The following is a 26687-nucleotide window of genomic DNA, read 5'->3' on the forward strand; positions in this document are numbered from 1 at the left end:
CTAGAGAGTGACACAGGACTTTTTTTAAGAGGACGTGCAAGATAATAAAAATGGATTTCTGCACAGGTAAGCTGAGTTCCCCAGATAAAACTCAAATGGACGTGGCAGGCAGATAGAGTCCTGAATAACTCCACTCACCATCTCCCCAAGGTGTGTTAACCTCAGCTGTATGTCCATTTTACAGCTTTGCCTGTCTATCAAAAGAAGCCCTCTGGACAGATCTCTATACAAAGTGCCAACCTGCAGTGTCATTTGGACAGAACTCACATTGGGGATTGCGTCTTACTGCCAAGGGCAAGCACCCTACATGTTGATAAACCACTCACAGGAAGTGTCTAATTAGAAAGCAGCAATGTAGGGAAAGCAGAAGTTAATTGGAAGAAGTGATGATTCCCAGAGTTACCTTTTATTTTGACACCATTAAAAACACGTCAGCAAAGACAATATTTCATCCTAGACCACAAGTACTGTTTAATCTGGAATTGCCTAAATAAATTCATCGTTGAATATACGTATTTATATTAATAAAAGGAATGACACTAGACGTGTCATGAAGATATGGACTGTTGTCTGCAATGCAAAAATAAAATAACCACAATAAAATAGGCACTACTTTAAAATAGCCACATCCTGTAATAATATGCTTTCTGCAGAACATGTTTTGTTCACGATCACTAATTCTGTATTTCAGTTGTAAGCACGTACGGTAGTAAGAACGTGGTGTGGCTACTGCAAAGTCTCTCCTTCTCAACTGAAATCAAACAAATGAGATAAATGTGTTGTTGTTTGGTTGTTGTGTTGGTTTGAATCTCATATAAAATGCAAGTCGCCCCTTCTTTTCACGTTTTGTTATTTACTTGTTACTTACGAAAGATCTTTAGCTTTCAACCTTTACTTATTTACCCTGCACCTTTCGGGTGACCACACAATCAATTCATTTGACGCAGAAATCGTTGAACACTAACATAATTTCAATAACCCCTACGGCGCATGAAAGGAACATTTTATAAAGTATTAACATATTGGTGTCTGTCATTATCCTTCTCTTCAGCTACTCAGGTGACTACAGAAAGTAACTTCTTATGGTGAATTAAGGATTAATTAGAGTGAAGTATTGCCGATAGTCTATCCTATTACATCTAGTTTTAATCAGCTAGTTTACAGTTAAAGCTAATTTATACACCCTGTGGCTTAGAAGAAGCGCAAATTGTTACGACCGTTTAGAGAATGCAGAGAAAAAAAACAATAATGTTTTAATGTGAGGCTTTTTACTGTACGTACTGTTTGATTTATAACTGACGTTTTAGACCAGAATCCTGGAATATAAGCAAATTAACCACAAAACCCAAACAAGCCAACTTTATAACACATTTGTCAATTACAAAAGACTAGACTAACACATTGGGGGTGGCAAAAAGATTTCCACCGAATGTAACAGATAAAGTCACAGAATATTCAACATGGAGAACAGCCTATATGCATGTACCCAACCGCCTAGAATTTCCGCAATTGGAAGAGAATACAATATTTATGGAGAGTGCTTAATTTTGCTTTTCAGCCTCCTCTCATTTGCCACGAATATTTTCACTAATTTCCAGACGTGGACCTGTGTCAAATATTCCAAATTCCAGCTCCAATTCCAATTGCATGTATTTTCTGCTGAAAGAATTAGACTTCACACTTAAGAAGAGGGATCAATGCTATAATTCATTTTAGAAGTGAAAAAAAAAGAATTAGCTATTGCGGATCCCCGAGGATAGCACAGAAGAGTGATTCTCCTTTAAATCAGTATTTCACAAGAAATGCCAATGGAGTGGTTAGAATACATTCAAATCCGGAAATATCACTCAAAGTATCGGTGTTGCTCCACATACTATAGATATAACAGTCTGGAGAACACCAGCCGGTTATTAAAGTTAAACCAAATCAATGTGACCCAATACATTTTAGCAACTGACACAAGCAAAAATCACCATGTGTTAAATTAACACTTTAAGTGATGAACACAGCTCCTTGAGTTTCAGAATTGAAGAGGAGCGCGTTACAACCGCACCTGTAAAATGGTTAAGTCTATTGGCAGAGGTTTAGGTTTTGAGATAGTGACCAAGATATTTTTTTCTATAAATGGGACGCCGCTACTGTCCTTGTGTACAGTACATCGTTTTAACGTCTCTCTTATTAGCATTTTCATTACATACCTCTTTAAAGACAGGGCTCCGTTTTTCTAACGGGAACACTGAGCAGAACTCCAGTCACCAAATGCTGGTCCGCTTCTCCTCAATGCTGTCAAAACATTTCTCCGGCAGCGAACACTTCAGTGAGAAAGGCTGTGCAGTACTAACTCGGGAACCTTGAAGCGGACAAAGCTTACAGGCATCAGTTTGAAAATGCCCTTCCGTCTTACTGTCTTTCCTGTAATCTTGGTGCTTTCTTTCTTCATGTGAGAACAACGATGAGACGCTTCTCAGATCCCCGACTCCCGTTCACATTCTCACATCGCGGTTAATTCTACTTCTTTGCACATCAGAGACTGCTTTCTCGCACAGCGCTGTTCAATCCCGGTGAGCAGTACTGTACGCTCCCCTTTCTGCTCTGCTTTAATACAGCGATGACTGGGTGCTGCAGAGACACACCGGCAATACGAAAAATTCTTTTTTTCTTTTTTTTTATAAAGACCCTCACTCACTGTCCTGCCTGGAAAAAAATATTGGGGCTGTGGGGGGGTAAAGTCTTTAAAAAACCATCTCGACAAGGGATCCTACAAACTAATCAGGTCAGATGCGATCTCCACACTTCTGATGTAGCCGGTCTTGGTAAAAGATCTGTCTCTTTCTCGGGATCCTAAGTGCATGCTAGACAACCCCGTAGCTGCCTGCACACATCCACATCCACATCACTGAGAAGACAGAACTGGGAGCGCTCTACACAGGCCCACAGCACTGCCTACAGTATTTAAAGAGATACAGCATTAGGATTTAGGCTGGCCAAAATAAAATAAAAAAAAACGACCAAGTGTCTGAATTTCTAAAAATAAAATCTACCTGGATTTCGTAAGTATGAGAAACGCATCCTCGCTTTCTTTCAAATGTCTTTTCTCACGCACGATTGCATAACTTTAATTCAATAGTCTTACTTATTAATGAACTAAACTCATTTAATAAGTCAGTCTTCAAGGAAGCTTGTGGGTACTCCGGTTAGAATCATTTTTATGAAAACAGGAGGCGAAACTCCCCTCATTTTCATTTTCTTTTACAGCATTGAGCTGTAAAAATAAGAATACGATTTAATATGGCCTGTAAGAATAACTGAGTAACTATTTTCATGTTCATATAAATTTGTCAGTTTTTTAACTGGTTCGGGTTCTGACAGTTTCTGTTGAAAGTGCTGTTAGAAGGGGAGAATATAATTTACAGCAACGCTGAAAATAAGTTTATTTTTTAGAAACTGATCTTACTGAACTATTTCAAAATTAGATGCAAATCAAATCTTCTCACCTGCGTATAGTTTCTCAATAACTACAAATTTCGGTCTAAGTGAGCCATAATTCGGCTGCAGTCGGCTTTTCATTCTGCCAACTCACATAAATGTAAAGTGACATAATTAAGTAGAATATGCTGTAAGTATGGAATTAACTCGTCCTCACTGGGTGAAACTGAAGACCTCCACACTAACAGTCATGGAGGACAAATATTGTTTTTCCTACTCGGAAGCATTGTCTTTGGTTACATGAATGATACGCAACCCATAAACCATAGACTATAATAGAATAGACTATTCCTGGTCATGCCATAGAAATCAACAGTGATTCCATGACTTTACATTTTTCTTTTGTACGCACATACAGTACATCTCAAAGTACAGTATGCATTGTTTTTAGATCTCAGCTTAAGATTACAGTCTACTGGCTGGTTTTCGTTTTGCCCATTGTGTGCTATCAAAAGATAATGCAGTGGTTAAAAGACCATGGAGGTCTGGAATCCCTTATTTTACATTTCACCATCGAAACAACTCCAGATGGGTTGAGGTGTTAAACTGGTCCAGTTAAGCCAATAATAAGCTTGATTAAGGTAGCTCAGGTATAAGAAGGACAAGCAGATACTGAAGGCCTATAGGACTTCTTATTTATCTGGAGAGTAGTTTTTAAAGGGCAGCACAATTGCACAGTGGTCAGTGTTTCTACAATGGGCAGACTAGCATTGCTGGGGCACAGGGTTGAGTTCCAGACCTGGGGTGCTGTCTGTGTGGAGTTCTTCCTGAGTTTGTGTGGGTTTCCTCCAGGTGCTCTGGTTTCCTCCCACAGTCCAAAAACATGCTGATAGGTTAATTGGTTGAGATTGGATGGATGGGTTCGTTTTTGAAATAAATATATACTGTGCATCTGAATGTTACCAATTACTGTACACTCCTAATCCAAATGAAATCCGATAGTTTTGAAATTGTTTGATTCAATGACTATTCCATATAAGTAACTGTTCCGCCATTGTGGACATGCAGCTGAGGGTCCCCTGTTCTGAATTTCTTGTTCTTTGCGGCAATATTTTCCTACTGGAGACTGACACTCTACCTTTGAAGGCTTGGTTGTGATGCATGACGTTTCATCTGGCTGCTACATCAAAGATGGAGCCTATCAGATTCTTAGCATCGTGTCTGAGCGCTCCCAAATAACCTTCTAGCAAAGAAAATTAAAATACTAAATTAAAGCATGGTGAAGTCCTTTAGGGAAATATGAAAAGCAGCTGAAGTACTTTATCTGTTTGAGTATTTCGTCTGCAAGAATAGGAATATGTAAATGTAGCTAAAAGGAATGCTAGCAGAACTGCATAAAAGGTGCTTTTTGAATACAATGTACTAAACAAGTAACACAATGCAAATGTCTTTTTTATTCAGCAACAAAAGGATTTTTTTCTCATCAGCCCAAGGATAGGACTTCTTGTTGTACAATTAGTAAAGAGATGATCATTCTAGTAGAAAAGTTAATTGAGAACATTTTCAGTCTCCTACGAATTTCAATTACAGTTTCCCCAGGAAAAAAAGAGAACTACGTAGTAACACATTAAGAATAAACCTATTTTAAAATTTCGTTTTAATGTACGTCTATTAAACATATTTTTCATTATACGTTGTTCTATTGAACTATCAAAAGATTTTGTTCTTCCTAATACATGTTTCCCTGTTTTGCAGATGGGGTGAAAAACCTTTTAAGCTACATGTTTGTGATAAAAAGGACACTACTCACAAGTCGGTGTTTATTTTATCTATATTTGTATTTTATCTATACGTATCTTTATTTGTGTATTTTATCAGTGTAACCCATGACAGAAAGACAGTCAATAGTTTAATCTGTCCTTGGCAATTATAAGATGCCAAGGCAATGCAAAAAACAACATTGTACAGTACCTCACATATCTTTCTTCAACCTCAGATACAGTACCTCATACACTGTTGTCTGTTTCTTGTAATAAAGATTACCCATATTTGCAGTCTGCAGAATCATTTTGGCAGAGAAGGCAAAATTAAATTGATGCGATCAACCACAGAAATCTTCATAGATAAAAAATGATTTTCTAATATGCAGTCCTGGACCTATAAATAATAGAAATGAGTAGAAGGCGATATGTTGTGGGGATACCCCCCCTCTTTTTCCTCAACTCAGACTCCTGTTTTAAAAGCATTAAGCAGCCCTCTCATTGAAAATATGTAACAGAATATAATCAGAGGTTTGCCCTCTGCAATAAATTTCCCACTGTTTCAGACTGACAGGAGAAAGTTTATTATAATATTTAATATTTAGACATTGATATCAAGACAGTTATTGGCTACAGTATCTTAAACCAATGGATTTTTGTTAGTGTTTGAAAAAAAAGGAGAAAATAAGGCTCTAACACATCATTATGTCGTTGAAAATATATATATTTTTTAGAACCCGTGTGCATGTCTTATGTGCCTATTTAAAGTCTGCATTGTTTTTAAACTAATAAGCTCGAACCTTTGTAAATACAAGATATGTCTGACAGTAGTAACAGTTTTGAATGAAGATGATGGTATATTTATAATACACAGTCACAGAAAATTGCAAATACGTTATAATTATGTGCTGCTTTGTGAAGGATTATGTAACAATTTAAAGGAGAAGCTTTATTTCTGTTTACTCTCTCCTTCTGTAGATGCGGCTCAGAAATGTAACGTCTGCCGATTTTCTGAAGAAAAAACAAATACATTTACCCACACTGAACATTGGACACCCATAGCAACTTCCAACAGCTAAATAATCCAATAGATATCATATGGACATTATCTGATCTTTGGCATACTACTGTTGAAGTAGAATACATGTAAATGTGAATAAATGTAACTCTCCCAGAATTATCACTCATGTCATAATAAAACAGTTCAGCATCTAACAAATAATTTTGTAAGGACAACGTTATCCTATTCCAGTACGTGTGTTGGCTCTGTTGGGCCTTTGCATTGAGGTTATTCAGACAGGTGTCCTTTTTACATAGCTACAACTAAGCAAGAGTATCATCTAGCATGATCTTACAAAGGGCTCCATTCACTTCACTGCCAGCCAAGGAACTGCTTTAAAGTAATTGGCAGCAATGCAGTGGCTGGTGTCACAGAGGTTCATTTGTGAATACAGCTGTTTTTAATGCAGATGTAAGGCAATTGTTATTCAGGTGATGCACTACACTAACTAGGTGGCTTTCCCCAAAATGTTCTGCAAAGTATCATTTACTCATTTTCTATATAATAGTATTAACGCAATTCCCAAGTAGCTCAGCAATTGATTGTGCTCATTCTAATGGAGCCTTACAGTCCTGAAATCACTGATTCCGTTTTGGGCTACATTATTAGCAGACTGTGTAGTCCCCAGCACTAGCAGGAAGGTCATGAAAGCTGGACACTGCGTTTATTAGTGAGAGCCACACCTGTCCTCCATCTGATGCTCATCCAGCTGTTTGCTCTGCGCGACCCAGTGTAAAAATGGGGCAGATCACTGGACAGCACTAATTTCCTTGCTGGTAGGAGGGCCGTACAAGTGAAATGTGTTTGGTTGACAGCCAGCTAATCCACATCAAGGAGTATGGAAAAAATAATTGTTCATTTCAATTTCTTTAATTCCAGCATTGTCCATGTTGAATAAAAGAACTAATACTGTAAATTCCATGGCCTTCAGAGTAAGTAGTAATCAGAACTGTAGCAGAAAGTTCTTAGGAGTCACCTTGTTCCCTTGTTTAAGCATATCTGATTTCTTGTGTTCCTAAGAATTCTGATTAAACTGTCAGCCGCAGAGGAAATGTTTGTAAGTGCAGCGCTTGCAATGTTACACTTAATAAACAGCTGCTATCCTTGTGCAAATCTTGGCTGAGGTACAGGTTTTTTTTTTGCTTTACATAATTAACATAATTCCGTGTTGTGAAAAGAAATTATTTTTAAGCAAAGCATGTGAAGCAAATAATGCTGCAATAAGGACAGTGAAACTGTTTAACCTTAAAATAGGTTTGTCTAGTTGTACTTTTGCATAGCTCAATACACTGTCCCATGTACAGTCTAAGGAAATAGCAGTCATATACAGTATGGTGTGTTTCCCCAGGCTTGACGCTGTCTCACCACAGGTTTCTACTGCTTTTTTAGTTGCTGTCAGCCAGAAGCACTGACTCCCTGCAATTCTTCAAAAAAGGGGAAAATGCTGTAATGATGTAGGCCCACTCAGATTAGCAGGGGCGTTGGTAAAATAGAAAAATGCAATGAAAAGTAACATATACAGTATTCCCTTCCTCATCCCTGCACAGAAAACAAACATTAAAAGCTGTCCCAGTCCTTCCTTATCCTGAAATAACTTGTTTTTTGTGTTTTATCTAAAACGTTTACTAATTATTCAGGTATGTCACCTGTTCTCAATAAAGTCTCAGATTATTTATTTGCACTTTATTTAATTCTGAACCATAACAGGAAGGTATTTCTTGATTATGTGGATGACCTAGTGAAAGAATGGTTATTATTTCCTGTTGTATTGGGACTCATCAAACTGTCAAAAAACAGTAATGCGTCCTATTCCCTCTCAATTCAGGGTTCACTTGATTCACTGGGTTAATGTGGCATGAGGATGTGTTAGCTGAAAAACAAAAGCTGACAAAATCAGATTTATGCGTATTACAGTACATACAGAAGGATAAAGGTTTCACTGACGTAACCAGTTGAGGGATTCACATGCAGAAAAAAGGAATTGTTTTGAAAATGCTGAACTACTGATTTGAGACATTGCACCTTATGAAGATGTACTGGCTGATGTTTGCCTAATGCAGACATGCCTGTATCTTGTTTCATTATTTTCTATATATACACACATTACATTTGATTATATTACTGTTACTTTCGTGGTTCTGTATAAACACATTTGATTATTTTCACTGCTGCGAGAATTTTTCAGCTTTATGAATTATTAGCACTCTACATCTTGATACGAAAAGAGGCATATTTCATAGCACATTGCTTTGTACACAATTTGCTGTGGTAACCGTTGCCTGTGTTATGAAAAGGAGTTATTATTTAAGCTTTCGTTCTTTCACAAACAACACACCACTGAGAAGATAAATTGCATTCTTTCATTTTTTTTCTGCACTGTTCGGCTCAAATACTTATATATTCATTTTTCTGTAGAAATATATTTGCAGTGCTCTTTTGAGAATAGTATTTGTTTTTTACTTTTTTTCCAAACATTTGGAATTAAATACAGACACATCTCGTGTTGCGAAGATGTCATTCTCTCCATGTTTTGTGCTTTTGGTACTGTAGGTATGGTCAGAACAGAGGTGGTTTATATGGTTGCCTCACAGGTCCTGGGTCCAGGGTTTGATCGCAACCTTCTGTGAGGGGTTTGCATGTTTGCCCCCAGGCAAACCTAAAAAGGGTTTCTACTTTCTCAAGTGTTGTAGGTTTACTTGCTCTGTTTTAATGAGGACTCTTGAGCTATATCCAGTCTGTGTATCGCATGTTGTTGTTCTAGCTATTTTCTGTTCTGGGAGATGGAACTGCTTACTTTACTGGGTTTGAACTTAGTGCGCTGGTTTCCTCTCATACTTGATGGACATTCCAGGTTAAGTGGCATCTCTAAACCATTCAAGTAGGTAGCTGCATCAGTATGCGTAGGCTGCAAAGGAACAGGTAATGGGTTTTATTCCATTCTGAAAAGAAAGGAAACACAACACAAACACAAACTTTTTGTCTATTTCGGCCGAAACGTCGTTTCCTTTCTTTTCTCTTCGGCGCGGAATAAACCCGTTACCTGTTCCTTTGCATCTCTAAACCATGATGGTCATGTGGGGGAAATACTTGAGTCCACCTGCGTGTGCCCTACATTGACCTGGCATCCTGCCCAAGCTGATTGTGCCCAGTCTGACAGGTTAGCCTCTACCTCACCTCGAGCCTGTTCTGGACCTGCTCTTACTGAAAAAGGATAAGTGATGGATGTTAGGTATGGACAGCTCAAAACTCAATGACAAAGACCTGATGAACACAACTATAAAAATAAGACTCCACAGAATATTACAAGCATGTATTTATAGACAACAATACAGATTTGAATCATTTCTAAAACCGGTGATCATATAACACGCACACCCAAGAGTTTATCCTGAGTTTCTGGTGAGCTTTCCCAAATAAACAGAAGTAAGGTTTACTGCTTCAGGCTTCTATTTCTCGACACTGGAATCTGAAATGCTGCACTATAATAAAGCGCTTCTATTTTCTCATGTGCTGTAGGTTTGCTTGTTCTGTTTTAATGATGTAAAAAGATCATTAAAACTGATATCGTAGATCATCTTGAACTGATATCATAGCTATATCCAGTCTGTGCATCACATGTTGTTGTTCTTGCTAGGAGATGGAACTGCTTTCTAAAGTTCTACTACATTCTTGGGCTTTCACCACTTTTGTGTGTTTTGTTCTTCTCAAAATCCTTTGCATTCCTCAGATCATTCCCTGCTAAGCCAGGACGGCAAGTACTGAAGAAGGAAATCAGTCTTCAGGCTGAGCATCTTGAGAATTCTTAGCACATATGCACCACAGCGTAGCTTGCATTAACCTTGCATAAACAAGGCATTGCAGTGGCTTTGAAATTCACGCTGATGTAATTGTAAAGGAAAATTTTCCTCTGAATGTCTTTCTCATTTATTGGATTGAATCTGCTCCCTGAGCAAACTCATCTAATTAGGTGAAAATTCAGCCTCACGGTATGGAAGAGGCCATTTCTATTAAATGAATATGCAAATATGATTTAGTGGCGATACTGTATACTGGTGTTGAAGAATCCAAGGGAGAATACGGGGTCTGAAACAGTTTCTGTGCTGTCTGACCCACATCTTTTTACAAGCTTCTACATCCTGAAGCTTCTGACACACTAATAGAATACATTTTCAAGATACATTGTGCCTTAAAAAACAGACCTATTTAAGCAAACACAGTTTGTAATGTTTCTAACAATTTGGTTTCCAGAATTATTTTTGGCTGATGATGTATTAGGTAATTATATATTCCAGTCCCTTCTTCCTTCCTTGAGAATAGGGAAGATTCAATAGTTGATGAGTAAATCGTGTGTGGGTGAATGGTTTTATTTATTCTCACGAGTTCTTGTTTTAGAGCCTTTCTCTTCCTTGTGGTACAGGAATATTATACCATATCAGGAATTAAAAGCTTTCTGGCAGTGGATGGAACAGTGGATTTGTTGCTTACAAGCCACTGTTTCACTTTGTATCGATGTCAGTAGATAAATCTGATTTTTAGGAGTGAAGATAGTATTTTAGGTTTAGAAAAGCTAAAAAGGTCATTCATAATCACATTGTAAGTATACATTGTAAAGCATGTTATCTGAAAAAGATTCTGGGATCGAACTCCGGCATCCTAGCAGAAGCCAGCAACATACTGTAGCTAGCAACATAGGACTAAATAAACTACTGATACACACCAAACTCACAGTGATAAATTCATTCTGCAGCCATTTTCTCACACAAGGATGAGACATAGCACATTTTAAAAGGGTCTTCTTTCTGTGCTTGGTATCCTGCATTGTCACCTCCAATCAATCATCTCTTTAGCACGGTAAATGCACTCAATAAGCAGAAAAGAGCCACAGTGTTGTAAGATCTCTCCAGTGGCACAGGCAATCCAAACAGAAATCCATCAGGATTTTCATCCAGTACACAGCAGCATGCCTGTTTCTCAGTCCCAGATTTGGGCTATAAGGTATAAGTTGTGGTGCTTGGTAGGCAAGGAGTGCTATTGAGTGAACACTGATGCTCTGATCTTGGGTATTGCCCTTCTCTGACCTAGAGCTGAGGATTTACATGAAACACAACCCCAGTTTTGGGTTTTCTATCCCACAGACTTGGGAATCTATACTGATAAATGTCTCAGGGAGAACAAGCATTCAGTGTTCAGAAGCTGAGCAACACCGGTGCAGCTCATAATTAACGTAATACACAATACTGCATTGAATTTTCCACTAGGCAATTGTTTATTCATTTGATCTCTGAAACTGGAAAAAACAGTACATAAATGCACACTCTGTATCTGGGCTGCTAACAGATTTTATGTTGCGTGCCCTGCGTATCTTATTTTAATGAGCTCAGATTGAAATCCTTTCCATAGCTGCGATTCTGTTGAATTAATTGATTTACTTATTTATTTGTCCTTCGTGGTTTCATTGCCTTGTCCTCTCCGGTGCAATGTCAAAGGAAGTTAGGTGGTTTGGATTTGGGGTGCAGTGGGAGTGTTTTATTTGCCATTTTGGCATTGAAAATCAGTTAATAAACCTGGCAAAAAAAAATTCACATCATCTGTCTATAAGTATTCTGTCTCTTAAAGAGAGATTGCAAAACTTTTGTTCCTCTTCTTTGTAAAGGAGAAAGGAGTGTGTACCTTTTTGTTACTCCTGTACTAAAGGTATAGAAAGCATTAAGCATTATTTAAATCGAAGCTTTTATTACAGCACAAAGGACAGTAATCGCCTCTTTGGCTATTGTAAGTACAGCATAAGGATTATTGTATTAAGAAAACAGATTAGATCAGTTTTCGCCCTTTGGCAAGGTTGCAGCACTCTTCCGAGAGCTTCAGTCCCAGTAGGGAATACAATATTATTGTAATTAACACCAGGGAAATATCAGTAATAAGTAATGGTCACCCCACAGGTGCAAAACAATGCTTTTCTTTTCCATTTGGCACCAATGATTTTTGTAGGGAGACATGAGCGAGAAGTTCTCGCAGATTGATATTTATTTGAAGGGCTGCGTCACTTGACTTGAGGAGAAAACAAGCCATTTTGTAATAAATAACTCCCATAGGGATTTGTATCCGCTATTATTACCAAGTCAAGATAATTATTACCATCATTATGCCTTTATCCAAAGTGACTTATGTTCATAACAAGAATTTTAATAACTGTAATTCCTGTACAATCATTGAATTAAAAGTATAAAGTAATCTTAGTGTGTCCACACAAACAATAGGCTGACATTATCTTCATTATAAGATGTGTTGGTTTTATGAGTGCTTTTTTTTTAAATACACATAACTGCCAATTATTTATTTTGGAAACAAAACAAACATTAAATGAACATACGAACAACAACACAATTCCTCCCATAACTTCCTCCCCCCCCCCTCACCCCAACCCTTGGAATAAACCCCTTTTCCATCTTCCTTAAAATCCTCTCTACTGCCGATGGCAAGTCCCAGGGATTACATGAATCCCACCCAGCAACTAGGGAATGCTAAAGAGACCAACGATGCTTTCAATTGTTTTCAATACTTTTCTCCTAGAGACCTAGAATTTCTTCCCCAGCACCAGGGACTGAGCAAGAGACCCATGCAACAAGAAACAAGGACCCACTGTGGCGGCTGCCAATGACACACAAATAATTGCCAATTATTTTTATGTTGTACTCATTCAATTTGGCACAGCCAGTTGTGTGTTTTTCATGTCTCAGCTGTCAGCTACAAACCTCGTGACCACACACGGGCTAGAATTAGGAAGTGAAGAGCAGGCAGACTCTTCTAACATCTAACCCCAACCTTAAACCACCTTCAAGCGATTGTGACTTGTACTGTATGTCACAGCCAGCACAGCCTCGTACCTGAAGTTCAGCGCCGGTTAGAGGAGAGGCGCATCCCAAACCAGCAACCCAAGTGAGCGCCAAGGACCACGTGGGTCTCTGTGTCACTGGGAGCTGTCCAACCAATCCCACCCTCCCCCCCTGGCTCGCTCTTTCAGTTTTGCACCTCCATGTGGGGATCCCCAGTCACTGTCAGCTATTGACATGGCCCGGTCTCCAAACTGTAATCATTGAGCTTGACCAGTTCAGTCACTTCTTGGCTTCTTGATTGCTTTTAAGTAAGCGATATCGAATAAAGTTTAGAAGTACTGTAAAGTTCATTTATACTGCAGGAAGGGAGTGCTCACTGCAGTTACAGTACTGGCAGACATCCACAAGCCCCAGTTGCTTCCTTCTTTGTTAGCTGGAGGGACAGTATACATAAAACATTTCTTAATCTGCAGTAGTCATTGGCAAGCAACATACTGTAAGACAGAAATGTGGTAATGCAAATTAAGAGGGAATGTTGTCAAAAGATTCTTTACAATGCTGACGCAACCAAAATATAACTTCAGCAATTTTCACTTGTCACCTCAAGATTTTGTAACATTCTGACACCTCACCTAATCAGACATCTCACTGGCAATGTACAAAACAATGCCAAATGATGTCTCCTAGCATAATAATTCTAAATATTGTAAATCTGTCTGTAACACGTCTCTTACAACAATAAACATGAAAGTTCAGTACCAACACCCAGCGAACCTTCAGCACCATTTGGAAATGCTGTTATAACATATTGTGATAATTTGCAAGACACCTCAGTTTTGCACCCTTTCACAGCACATTGCGTTTAATATGAGGAGCACAGAGTGCCACGCAGTACAGCAGTGAAAATCTTAAAAAGGAATCGCTGGAGCAAATCACCCATTAACGTTGATGTCAGAAAGGGAAAAAACTGATGGCGCACACAGAGGTAATGTTCTTGATACAGGAGACAGATTCTAAACTTCAGCATTCTGAGCAAATTCCCCTCAAGGCATCAAGGTTTCTTATGTATTCCCTAATGTTGCACTGTGCCTCCTTTTAGAAGCGTTGTTGAACAGCAATGTTATGGCTTTGAGCTCATAAAATAAAAATGCCTCAATCTATTACACACTGAAAGCCAAAAACATTACAGCTTTCTTTCTACAGCTTCATAACAGAGAAGTAGTAAGATGTAGTGTAGATAAAATTTCACTGATTTGGCTGATAAGTTATCTTTTATAGATAGCTGTCGTAATGTGTCATGATAGAATGCTATAACAAAAAAAAAAAATCAGATATATTAATAAAGTTTACCAAACATCTACTATACAAAGAAGAAAAGAAAAAATGGCTCCGAGTGTGTCCTAGTTCGCGTCGACTGTCTTTAAAGATTTATTGGGCCTGATTTATCAACGGCCTTTTTCCAGCATTAAGCTGTAAAAAAACACAATCCGCTAAAACGAAGGTGAAAATTAGAGTAGAAATAGAGTAAAAAAATACACTGTGGTATGTGCTTTTCCTTTTCAATACGAAATGCTGAAAGAACCGGATAATTCATGGCCTGAATATTAGAACATAAGAAAGATACAAATGAGAGTTGGCCATCTAGGGTGTTTAGTTGCTAGTACTTGTCCAAGGATCTCATCCAGCTGTTTCGTGAAAGAGGCCAAGGTGAGAGCTTCCACACCATGGCTCGGTAGCTTGTTCCAGACTCCCACAGCCCTTTGTATAAAAAACTGACTGCGGTTCTCAAATTCCACATGAGCTCCCTTGTAGATTTCATGTGTCATGTTTCCTTGGTACTTCTGATGATATTGCCAAAACAGTGATATAAATTAGGAAGAGATCTGGACCTAACACAGGTCCATGTGATATTCCATGAATGACCGGACCTCAGTTTGAGCAGCTGACAGTTAATTCAACTCTGGTTCCTATCTTTTAAACAGGTCTTAGTCCAAACACATATAATACCTAAGTGTCTACTGCCTGTTAGCAAGAACTAATCTTAAGTAAGAAAGTCTGATAAAAAACCTTCTATAAATCTAAATATCATATGGTATGTTCTGTTTGTATCCGTTACAGTTGATGCTTGCTCAAAGAACAAATTAGTTAGAAACCTACCTTTTTTATCTATGCTGACTATCCCCTGGAATTAAGATAACATACAGATAATAACTCCAGCTACCATTATCATTTCCATAACCTTACACATAACACAGAGTAAGACTTATCAGTCTATAATTACCTTTCCTGAATGAGTGGCAGAAGAATTTATGAATATTTCTTATTTCCTAAAGTGCGAATTGTAGAATATCAATACCTTCAGGCCCAAGATATTTGTTTATTTTAATTGCTTCTAATACCCATAACACTTCTGCCTCTTCTGTGCTAATGCAATTTAATATAGAACTTTGTTTTTGCTCAGCCTTGAGCATGTTGTTAATTTCTTCCTCAGTAAACATCCGAGTGACATATTAATTGGATATACAGGTATCAGATCCCTCACTTTCATTGCCTAAATGTTGTCCATTATTATCTTCAATAATATTCCACAACATAATACATATTTCTCTAATACAACTCACAGAAAATCCCTTGAAAGTCAAGTCATCAATAATGTCCAAGTGTAATATTTTCCATAGAACCATTTTCTCTGCATGCTGATCTTGTTTCTTGGATAGTTCTCTCAAGTCCCCTTACTCCAGTTTCCAACAGCTCTTGTTAAAGGAGAGGGGACCCTTCAAGAGCTACTTGTCCTGCTGGCTTTTCATTTATTACTTTTCAGTCTTTCATCATTTTTTCTTTGCTGTCCAGATGATTTCACTTGGACAGCTGAAGTGATAGAACAGTGTGTTCCAAAGCACAAAGCTTCAGGCTCAGATACAGTACACTGTCATTAGAGATGCATTATTGATCTGGCACTCTGTTTTTGGCAATGGAGTGGGGGCTGTTCACCAAGTACTAGAAAGCCTGTGATAATGCTGCAATTATGTTTCATTACATATAAATGTATTTCACATTCAACCATAAAACTTCTGATTATTGGTTTTTGTCTGGGCTGAATTGATCTCAATATTTTATCAGAAGCTCTGACCAGAACTAGAGGAACAAAACAGAACAATCTTCAAAATGCCCCCTATTATCTGATCATAAAATACAGTATTTTATAGTATGTTTGCGTAAAAGCTACTCTTATCTCCACTTTGGAGGAAATTAAGAGTGTGTTTTAGACCTGCAGAAGTAATGCTTTAAAATACTAGTGCTAAGCTCTATAGATAAAGGGCATACAAAAGCATAATGAACCATATAGCATGAGTGGAAAAGGAAATCATTCATTTCTCTCCAGGTCTGCAAGAATCTTATGCATTCAAAGGATGATTTGCCCTCGATTACTCTTTCTTCTTTTTTTCCAACTTACCTTTGCAGACACTGAAAGATAGACACTGCTACTGTTCACATCTCCTACAGAGATTCCATCTTTTGAAAATGCCATTTTGAACCTGGCCCCGAATCTTGTTCAACAGGCAGAGCTCACCAGTAAGTTTTCACGTTAACATCTTTTTTTCTGATTGGAAGAAAGAAAGCTTTATGCAGAAGGCCTTAACCTCAAGCACTGTTCCAATCGAAACTGCATTGGTTTGTTCCTGAGCTGTGCTGGCTTTCGAATCCCAAGCCCAGATCAATCACTGTGCAGAGAGGAAGAGACATGCTGCGTCTTCATGAATGGAGCTCTATCTTGACATGATGGATGGCACAAGCTGCAGAGATGAGTACATCTCCTGTCTTCTCACAATGTGCACTCTCTCTCCTCAGGCATCAAGAGGCAAAGGCAGTTTTGTTTTTGCCCATTCACCATCGCTGCAATCACAGAATATTTTCCAGCATCGCTACTGCGGCTCGTGAATGCCCTGTTTGTATTAAATATGCCTTGTTTATACACTTAAGCAGGGAGCCAGCTTTTTTACCCCTACGCAATGGAGACATTTTGTACCCACATCATAATGAAATTGGAAAACATGTTGACCTTCCACTAGATGTAAGTAAACAAATTACACACATATCCAAAAAACTCAAATGAGCAGGGAAGAGGCACTCTGATGTATATTAATTGCTAAAGGCTTTGGCAGTCTTTCAGAAGAGTTCATTTTTTTTAGTTTTAAATTCACTCTGCCCAAAATCCTGGAATATTTACAAAATGTTTGTCCATGTTACCCATGAAGATCAACTCTTTGCTACTGTTTTGGTGGCTACCCTCTTTTCAGCTGTAATCAAAACTGTCTGCAAAGCAAAAGGCACAGCACCAAAATATTCTAGATCTCCTTCCAGTTGCTATACCTCTTAGTACATCATTCCTGTAAAATGCCAGAAAGCTTATGTTGTGAAGGCACAATGAGGCCAGTGAAAATAACATCACTCCTATTGGAGCTGTGAGACCTGCAGTGTGTAAAATGGCGACTGACTCTGACAAAGCTTGTTTCAGAGGAACATGTGCTGGTGTGCCAGTAAAAACGTCATGGGAAGCAAACGTTTTTAAATACAAATTATAGAGTAACACCGGAAAAATAATTGCTATTTCCAAATTTTAGGGGAAAAAAGAATACAAAAAATTTCAGACATCGCTCTCTAGAGTTTATTTTCTTTCTCAGGCATTCTCAGATGGTGCCACACTACAACTACAGTGGAGAATGTCATCAATCGTTTTTTCTGGAAATGAGATTTAATTAGAATTGTTTCTGTTATTCCCTGAGCATGGCAATGAAAATATCACTTGTCTCAACCAATTAACACGGAGGCTGTTAATAACAGGAACAGTATGTTCATATTCCAGAAATGCGAATGCAGACAATCTTATACTATACAAAACCATTTCAATTTAATATTCTCCGACATTGTGATAAATACTATCTATGACACAAAACAAGCAATTTATTTTTATGTTTGTATAATTTTGAGATTTCTTCCTTACCTAGACATTTGAATTTCAGATTTCCATTTGTTCGTTTTAAAACAAACCTGCCCGAATCTTTGCTAACTCATCATTCAATGAGCAGAATTCCCCAATATCTGAACCAGTGATTGATGAAACCATGATGCCGATCTGCTTGTTTGCATCACTACGGCTTCAGAAAATAAATAACACAAGTTGTGGATTGGGAAAGGCAGAGCTCTAAGCTTGCAGGTTATGTTTTCATTTAATATGTGCTGTTTCCATCTAATGAAAACATTCCATCATTCCACTCAGTGAGATTTCTCACTGCAAACTCTGGGCTATCAGCAGTGTGAGACTGACAGGGATTATTTATAACAGCTCTTCTCTGGCTCTGGGGACAATTTCCTAATGGATTCTAAAAAGACAGGAGATTTGATGGTGCTGGCCCAGTCTTGATTTGGAAGAATGGAAATATAAAATTGAAATTTGCCATCTCAAAGTTGTCACCTCTTAGTGTGATTCTGTTTTAATCTGGGATGACTATGAAATACTCTGAACACTCACCCTGGTGTCATTTTGTGTCATCTGGAAGTAAAATAAAGATCAAGAGTAAGTTCAGGATGCTCCTAATCCAACTGTTTAGTTTCTGAAGGCCAGATAAATGCAAATATTTCTAAATCTATCATGTTAGCCTACCCAGATGTTGGGCTCAGCTTCATTAGCAATAGGGTTACTGCTATGAGCCAGTGTTACATTCCTCATTGGAATTATTTTGACCCAAGTGCATTGATCCAGCACTATCAGATAACCATGAACATTAATTAAAATCCAGGCAATATTAAACTGGCATTTGCCCAGAGCTATTGTCTTACAGGACATACAACCTATTATGATTGTACTCTAACACAAAGTCTGTCTGCCAGCTTGAAACAGATTTTATTCCTAATGCTGGCCACCAGCTACAATCAACCACAAACAATACTGATAATATTATTCCAGTGATCACTGTCTTCCTGAGCTTGGCTTTGTGGTGGCCTTTGATATTTAACACACCATTAAATGTATCCATATTTTTTGCACTGAGGATATATCGTATAGGGTTCCTCTCTTTTTATATTAAATGAGCAACATTGTAATACCTCTGCCCTTTTCATACTGACCTTTTGTCTCAGTTTTCTATTATGGATATCCATGGATTTCCGTAGATAAGACAAACTACACTGTATCTTTAGCTTAAATGACTTAATATCCCTCCAACAGCAAACTGCCTGAATGTAATCATACAACTAACTCTGGATCCTACAATTACTGATTATCTAATACATAATTAAAGGGAACATTTGACTTTTTGTAATTGTTTAATACTAGTGTATCTGAGAAAATAGTCATATACACAATTAATTCACCATCTCTAACCATGAAAACACTTCAAGCTCTCATAGAGTTATGCTACTCAGTGTTCTATTTAGATTCTGGAATGTAAAATCTGTCTTGCGCACAAGTAATTGGAAACACTGCTGCTTGTTCCAAAGGTTCTCCCTCTGAGTAAGCTTTGTGCAAACCTGTTTTGGAATGTACAGTGCCTGGCTGAGCCTCCTCTCATGACAAAACATCATATTTAACGTTTGAAAGAAGTGGGCAGCAAACCTAAATTTAGCCAGCCCTTGGAGAATGACAAAGGACAGAGCATAGGTTTACATCATAGATGGAGAATAGCCATGGAAACTGAGCTTGATAAGATAAAACAGTCCCAGAGGGCTCAGGGATTTGCCTGCAGCCATACTATTTTGGTTCCCGATCGTTTCAGATACCAGAAACTACACAAAGTTGGACATAACCTGTACTTGGAAGGCACATTTCATGCACATAGTGGCAGAGCCAGGAGTAGCTCTGTCGGAGGATAAGCTGTGATACAATTTGAAGTATTCTGCTTCTCTGCTCTCTAATTACAAAGCTAATACCTGGATGTATCCAATAGTCTTTAAGGTATACTGTAGGCAGTGTTCGGCGGTTGTGCCTTATTGGTTTCGCTGGAATCAAAGCAAAAGCAAGACTCTTTTTTTCCCCTCTAAGTTTTCAAATAAAAATAATCATCATGTACTATCGTTCCCACTTGAGAAAGTCAGTGCTTTATACTTAAGCTTTTGGTGAGGGAAAAAGAACTCTTTCTGTACAATTCAAACATAGGAAAAGAGACAGTCTGGGGCATCCGGATAATACATCCATTGACAGCAGCACCTGGGGGCTTATGTCTTATATTTTAAGGGACATACTGTAAAACAAGGCATTTTCAATTAAAACAAAATTCATAAAGGTTTCATAAGTCCTTTTTATGTGTATTTATTAACAGCTGGATGACAAAACAAAATTTCCTGTTCTGGAAAAACAGTTGCTTGGTTCACCATCTTGAGATTAAAGTTTAACTCACTCCTAATGACAAAGCCCTGAAATTATGTTGCCAGAGTTTCCACATCACCATCATTTCCAACCTGCTTAATCTGTGTTGCTTTAGAGCGTAATCATGATTCATTCATTTATACATCACATCTGTGTTCTAGGCTATAGATGTACAACTCTCATTCCTGTCTTTATCAAGCACTTTGCAAAACATGATGAGTACACCTCGTTTATATGTAGTACAAAGTAATGACATTTGTACTGCCTTTATCACTGTTCAATTTCCCAGTACATAAACAGTGTGCTGTTTGACATCAACGCACATTATCACATTATCATGTAAGGTTGTGGCATGGCAGTTTTGTATTATTCTCCTTAATATTATAATTCGTTTTTTTTCTCACCATTTCCCTTGTTATTGGGTCAAAACCTCTATAACATCAAGTTCGAGGTTAGAGTAATTATCTGTTAGGTTGTTAAATGTAGACTCCCTGTGTTGTGTGTAACGAACAGTTCTTTCCGGACCCTATGCGGACGACACAATCTGAAGAAGTGGGGGAACACTAGGGAAACGTCATGCAGGAATACGGGGCTGAAGACAGGGGGGCGTGTCCAAGGTGCGCTGGTGCACGGGGGAGGTGTGGCCGAGGCGAACAATCCGAGAGAGTAGTCCTTAGGGATAATCCAAAACGCAAGGGTAAGTCCAAAACCAGGAGATCCATCAGAACAAGTTAAAAACCACGAAGGCCGGGTCGGAACCGGCGGACGGGGAACAGGAACGGGAACAGAGGTTAAAACCTTAACGGGACCAGGCGCTTCCAGGTCCCGGACTCGCACGATATGGAAATCAGATGCAGAGCCCGGAAGAGCGTCAGCGCCTGGCTTTTAAGGTGGGCTGGGAATGGGAAACAGGTGCAGAGAATAAAGTCTTGAGTGAAAGGGCTGGAGCACCCTTTAGGAGGGGGGACTATAATCGTGACATTGTGGTTAAAATGCCACAGAAATCCACTAGAGAGATGACAGATAGTCAGTTGAAAGCATTCTAGAAAGATAAGAGAGAGAAGGAATCTGGCCTTAAGAACCTCTGAATAATTGGCCAGAAATGGCCAAAACTCATAAAATTGGAACAGAAGCTTTCTCGATTATACCGTACGTACAGAAGCACACAGTATTATTTTTGGATTATTCCTTCTTATTATTTTATTATGTATCTTCTGTCCTTAATGAGCAAAATAATTCAAACATTGCATTTTAGTTTTCTCTGCGATCTGAACCAAAAGCCATGCAGGCATGGCTCCTGGCTTTAATTTGATTCTGCGTGGATTAGCTCTGCTCAAGGCATTGCTATGGAGTCAAGCTTCTGGCTTCACGCGGTGCAGGTAAATAAAAATCAATCATACTAATTATGCTAACCTTATCAGAAGGGGGTATGTTCACTTGAGCTACAGCTGAGTTAATGACTGTTAAGAGGAACTCCTAATGTCTGACGACAATTAGTTATTTTGGGGTGTTATTTTGTCTCACACTGATCAAATATACTGTATTCTGCATTTATGCACTGCAGTGCTATTCCTGTTTTTTTTTTAAATATGAATAAAGTACAGTGACGATCAAAAATATTTACCTCCCATTGAACTTTGTCACATTTTATTGGGTTACAATATGGAATCATAATGTATTTAATCAGGATTTCAAATAGATATCAAATCCTGAATATCAAATAGATAAATATGTATTTCTTCAGTATTCAGTGTATTTATATAGTACTTCAGGTGGGTAGCTGCGTCAGCATGCGTAGGCTGCAAAGGAACAAGTAATAGGTTTATTCCATGCTGAAAAAAAGAAGAAAGAGAACACAACGTTTCGGCCGTGGAGCCTTCTTCAGGTGTGAGAGAGACAGGGCACTCACACCTGAAGAAGGCTCCACGGCCGAAACGTTGTGTTCTCTTTCTTCTTTTTTTCAGCATGGAATAAACCTATTACTTGTTCCTTTATATAGTACTGTTGCCTATTGTTATTCAATTTAAATTGGAAATATCTTGGACAGATAAAGCTGCAGGGAGGCCATAAGAAATATTAAAAATAAAAATGAGGAGACCATTTGCTGTAGCCTGCTCCATGCTTCCACAACGTGGTGCAAGGAAACATCACTCATTCTTAGTATTAGATTCACTTTCACATAGTTTCCATTTGTGTCCTTTTTTCTCATGGTTCAACATGTGAATCCAATTCATTCTGTTGTTAGCAAAGACATTGACAATATCTGCTCAATCAAAGAAAGAGTCATTGTGCTCTTCTGGTTTCATAAACCCTCCATATCAGCATGAAAACTCAATTTCAAGAATACTTTAAATACACACCCAACTGCAATGTAATGGAATACTAGTTTCTGTGATTTTATTTTAATTAATATATTTTTCACCCTTAAAGTCATTATCACAGATTATCACAGATTCTATTGTTGTTTAAGTTTACTTCAAGTAGGAGTTACATGTTATGTAGCAATGTGTGTATTGTTAATTATCTGGCTGCAAAAGAGATAATCATATATATTGGAATCACAGCAGAGTGCATATGTACAAAATGCTTATTTTGGATTCTGGTCTTAATGTCTCTAGTGAGCAGTATTAGCTCTTTATATCTACAAATTGGAGTGCTGTTTTAAAATGTCTTCACACTGTACAGTATTCCTGGCAGCTCAAACACAAATTAGAATATCTTTGAATATTTCCACATTGTTTCATTCTAGTTGCAAAACTGCATTTTAATAACTGGCGCAGGCTCTTGATTGTAAAGCCTTTTGAAAGCTGCGTTCTGTCTAACAGAAAAAAGGTTTTCAGCAAGAGTCACTGCAAGGCTTGATTTCCAGGCATACTTTGAAAGGCATTTGAGGCAAATTTGAAAAATGACGTTAAGCTTTCTCATCCTCACTGCCAGTTCATTTGACAGCACGCAGGAGTGGTATCTAAACATAAATGAGCCCACAGTAAAATCGGCATTTGTATCTTTATGGAATTGGTGAAACTTTTTCACTCACTGCTGATTCCCTTCTCCAGCACATTCCTTATTAACATTCCTATAGATCCTGATACCTTAGGTCTATATTCACTGAGCACTTACAGCCAAAGGCAACATCTAACCTTCGTCTTGTTATATACAGCGCCTGCTGTTTTCTTTTAATTCTCTGACAGTAGAATCTTGCCTTACCTATACGTGCTTTCAGAACACATACAGTCTTCTCTTTTAACATCTAAGCGCCCAGCTTTGGCTTGTCCCAAGGGAGCAATCATACTGTGTGTCCTGAAATGAATAAATAAAATAAGAAGCACTACAAAACAGACTGAAAGGAAAGCCTCCTGGAAGAGGGACAATCAGATCTTTCTGAGAAGGTTAACCTTGACAAGGCATTGTCACCCTGCCTGCACGTCGCCTTTAACTTTGCGTATGGGAATCCACATGAGACAGGTCCCGGCGAGCAACGCTGTGGTCTGCCTGGAGAGATGCTGCTTGACAGCAGCTGTCACTTTGTACAGCACTCTGCCCCGCGAGTCCAGTGGAATTCACAGCTAATGAAACAGAACTAAGAGAGGTGGAGCTGCGGCAGCATCTTCATCTGAAGGGCACGGGGGGAAAGGGCCCAGGCAACTGATACTGCTATTTCTTTTTTTAAAAACGCAAAGCAAATGGTAAAGAAGACCCAAAACGATGCCAATAGCTGCCGTTATATTGTGATCACACCAGCTTCGAACGCACGTGTGAGAAGGGAAATTGTGCTCGGATTGGAACGAAGCTGAGGAATGAGTAGATCACAAGCATGAAGAGATTGAAAATGAACTGCAGGTGAGAATGGGGAGAGGAACGACGGGACAATTCAGAATTTGGCTCATCTGCACTTTTATTCAATCGAGTGAGATGAAGCCAGTGCTCAACATTTTTTTGTGGCTTCAGTTTTTGAAATAACAATAATGTGCAACAAGTACTTGAAGATATGGATATGCCACGAGATCCTTCTTGAAACAACTTTAAGGATTTTAAATTGCTTAAAGTTGTCTCACCAGAATTGTTTCTGTGAGTCACCCATGTCTGACAGCAATAAAGCTGCTTTTCAATCACATCTACTGAGTTCACTCTCTCTGCTCATTGAGATCCATTGGCAGGGCATGATCAGTGGAATATTTAGGTTATAAGGGATCGAGAGAACAGGAATGGTGACAAAAATTGGAGCCATCAGAGCAGTAAAGATTATTTTAAATTGCTCCTGTAGCTCTCAGTTGAAAATCGCAATGTCATGTCTATTGATTAGAGGGTGATTTATTGCATGTCTGGGGGACACAAGCCTCCAGGGACTCGATTTGTTTCTGTCAGGGAAACGTCCCGGACGACTGCTCAGCCCCGTTCTTTTCATCCACTCCATACACTGTGAGCTCCAGCCTCTCCTGATCGATATCACGTTACACAGTATTTTTTTGCAGATGGCCTCTGCTATTGGGGAGGAACGCTAAAGGCTGAGTGGCAACGTGCCACCGGAGATTAGCAGCCGGTGGGTCCACCTCCGGTTCTGTGTGCCAGCTCGACATTCATGGCCATATTTTGGGCTGCTGCGTGAGAAATGGCCTGGATATCCAGAACATACACGGACTTAAAAAAGGAAATGTACCCAAAGACAAAGAAAGCCATCACTTCAATTGCTAGAATTCCATATTGAAATGGTAATGATGTTAAAATATAATAATAATGATCATCATCATTATCATCATCATTATCCTAACACTTACATAGGGTGTTCCTGAGCACTACAATCAAAGAGTTTTACAGGTAGTGGGGACTCCCCTCTACCCCTCCTGGATGATGCAGGTCAAAGAATACCCGTACACTCACCACATATCTGCTATCAGTGGGTAGAAATCACTGCACCTGTAGAATCCACTGCACCTATAGAATCCACTGCACCTATAGAATTTATTGCACCTGTGCTGCCCAACCAGGGAGCTAGTGACTGATGCAATCATGTTTTGTGAAGTAAATAATGTTTATTATTGGTTTTATTTGCATTGATGGCTATTAAAACTGAAGCCCATCATCACTGCAGAGAGGTGGAAGAAACTAACCCAAGGCCTTATCACACGTTTTCATGTTAATTGCTCTGTAGTGACCTTTAAGCTTTTTTGCCTGCCCTGTGTCCAACTTCAGCTTGATTTTTTTCCATACATAAATTTGTCACAACATGGGTCCCTCTGTTTTTCTTCTTCAAGCACCATTTAACCACCACTGAATCATAATGAAGTGGACCTCCTAAAAATAAAACAGTTTTTCCTTCCTCGTTCAGTGGCCTGAAATTCTTCTAAATGACGCAGTTCCCCCTCAAGAGGAAGCAGCATGGGCCAACCAGCATAACATGCCCCTGTTTCGGTTCATGTTGGAAACAATAGCTTTAATGGACTGATAGCAAAAAGTCAAGTTAATGATTATATATATTTTCCTGTTGTACAATACTTCAGAGTTTCTCAGACTGAGCTCTAAAATCCTTCTGACAGAAGTGAAAGTAGAGTTTTAAATTGAGCATTTCAAAATACACTACCAGGATGCATTTCAATAAAACTGGTACTTTTGCTCATTGACTATACAGTTCTTTAACCCTGTGTCACTGGGAGTCTGGAAACAGCAGAAAGGGGCTCACACAGACTAAATAGAGAAGATATTCTTGTTTAATTATCTGATGTGGCATTCCTTCATGATTTATCAAGGAGAATACGCATTTCTAAACATTACATTAAACATCTTATTTCATCCGAGTGCTGTTCAGTGTAAATGCATTACCTCACAGACCATTTGCTGAACCCCTTTGGATTAGGTCCAATACATCAGTCTTACCAAACTTCAAAGCCAGAGCTACTGTGTATATTGCTGTGTATGTTGTGTCAACAATCATTAACCAAGGCTATTATTTTTGTCGGTATTCTGAGTAAAGAAAGTATGACAGAGATCCCTACCCATAATTATTTTCTGTCTTTATGAACCATATTGTATGCATTAATTAAATAAATAAAAAATTACACAACATTTGCTCTGGAACAAAAATGAAAAGATTAAAAATTGGACCCACGGCTCTCTCGCTGCCTTACTGTACATCTTTGGCTTTATTTTTATGTGATATTCATTGTATGCAGACTTTTAAAATAAGGGGCTAAGGAATAAGGACAACCTTGGCAAAATGTTTGTTAAACATCATTCTCCAAGAAGGTTTG

At 38.5% G+C, this 26687-nt stretch overlaps 1 protein-coding gene across 1 annotated transcript in view; it reads right to left on the reverse strand.

The window, feature by feature from the left end:
* The window catches only part of wscd2 (WSC domain sialate O sulfotransferase 2), a 77610-nt gene extending 74711 nt beyond the window's left edge, over positions 1–2899 (reverse strand). Inside the window, exon 1 of the mRNA XM_088935988.1 lies at positions 2199–2899. The gene's annotated coding sequence lies outside the window, so the exon portion shown is untranslated. The remainder of the gene's footprint in view (positions 1–2198) is intronic.
* Positions 2900–26687: the final 23788 nt, after the last annotated feature.

Source organism: Atractosteus spatula, chromosome 17 (assembly GCF_055471065.1).
Source record: "Atractosteus spatula isolate fAtrSpa1 chromosome 17, fAtrSpa1.hap1, whole genome shotgun sequence".
Lineage (NCBI taxonomy): Eukaryota > Metazoa > Chordata > Actinopteri > Semionotiformes > Lepisosteidae > Atractosteus > Atractosteus spatula.